Source organism: Pseudophryne corroboree, chromosome 12 (assembly GCF_028390025.1).
Source record: "Pseudophryne corroboree isolate aPseCor3 chromosome 12, aPseCor3.hap2, whole genome shotgun sequence".
Lineage (NCBI taxonomy): Eukaryota > Metazoa > Chordata > Amphibia > Anura > Myobatrachidae > Pseudophryne > Pseudophryne corroboree.
Window position 1 is genome coordinate 3646027 of NC_086455.1, and position 1587 is coordinate 3647613.

The window sequence follows — 1587 nt, forward strand, 5'->3', positions numbered from 1 at the left end:
TGCCCGGGCACACTCACTCTGAGGCGGGGGAGGAGGGTGAGAGGTCCGGGGGGAGGTGCCGCCTGTACCCCCCCTAACCCCGGGGCCTCTCCGCCCCCTCTGGTACACCCCTAACCCTAACACCCTACCCCTGCCTCTCCGCCCCCTACCCCTTACACCCCCTAACCCTGCCTCTCACCCCCTGTGCTACACACCTAACCCTGTCTCTCACCCCCCTCACACCCCCTACCTCTCACCCCCTGCTACACCCCCTAACCCCGGCCCCTCCGCTACATCCCTAACCCTGCCTCTCACCCCCCTCACACCCCCTACCTCTCACCCCCTGCTACACCCCCTAACCCTGGCCCCTCCGCTACATCCCTAACCCTGCCTCTCACCCCCCCCCCCCCACCTCTGCCTCTCACCCCCCCCCCCCCCCACCTCTGCCTCTCACCCCCCCCCCACCTCTGCCTCTCACCCCCCCCCCCACCTCTGCCTCTCACCCCCCCCCCACCTCTGCCTCTCACCCCCCCCCACCTCTGCCTCTCACCCCCCCCCACCTCTGCCTCTCACCCCCCCTACCTCTGCCTCTCACCCCCCCTACCTCTGCCTCTCACCCCCCCTACCTCTGCCTCTCACCCCCTGCTACACCCCCTACCCCTGCCTCTCACACCATAACCCTGCCTCTCACCCCCTACCCCTTACACCCCCTAACCCTGCCTCTTACACCCTTAACCCCTGCCTCTCACCCCCACTGCTCCACCCCCTGTGCTACACCCCTAACCCTGCCTCTCACCCCATGCTACACCCCCTAACCCCGGAGCCTGGCCCCTCCGCTACATCCCTAACCCTGCCTCTCACCCCATGCTACACCCCCGGAGCCTGGCCCCTCCGCTACATCCCTAACCCTGCCTCTCACCCCTGCCTCTCACCCCCTTACACCCCCAACCCTAACACCCTACCTCTCCACCCCCTACCCCCATCCCCTGCCTCTCTTACCCCACTGCTACACCCCTAACCCTGCCTCCCACCCCCACTGCTACACCCCCTAACCCTGCCTCCCATCCCCATTGCTACACCCCCTAACCCTGCCTCCCACCCCCACTGCTACACCCCCTAACCCTGCCTCCCACCCCCACTGCTACACCCCCTAACCCTGCCTCCCACCCCCACTGCTACACCCCCTAACCCTGCCTCTCACACCCACTACCCCTGCCTCCCACCCCCACTGCTACACCCCCTAACCCTGCCTCTCACACCCACTACCCCTGCCTCTCACACCCCCTAACTCTGCCTCTCACCCCCTCACACCCACTACCCCTGCCTCTCACCCCCTAACCCTGCCTCCCACCCCCACTGCTACACTCCCTACCCCTGCCTCTCACACCCACTGCCCCTGCCTCCCACCCCCACTGCTACACCCCCTAACCCTGCCTCTCACCCCCCTACCTCTCACCCCCCTCACACCCCCTAACTCTGCCTCTCACCCCCCTCACACCCACTACCCCTGCCTCTCACCCCCTAACCCTGCCTCCCACCCCCACTGCTACACTCCCTACCCCTGCCTCTCACACCCACTGCCCCTGTCTCCCACCCCCACTGCTACAC

At 67.2% G+C, this 1587-nt stretch overlaps 1 protein-coding gene across 1 annotated transcript in view; it reads right to left on the reverse strand.

Moving 5' to 3' along the window:
• The window catches only part of SLC27A3 (solute carrier family 27 member 3), a 24187-nt gene extending 24076 nt beyond the window's left edge, over positions 1 to 111 (reverse strand). The window contains 1 exon segment of the mRNA XM_063946698.1: positions 1 to 111. This exon segment is cut by the window's left edge and continues 474 nt beyond it. The gene's annotated coding sequence lies outside the window, so the exon portion shown is untranslated.
• Between the last annotated feature and the right edge of the window lie 1476 nt (positions 112 to 1587).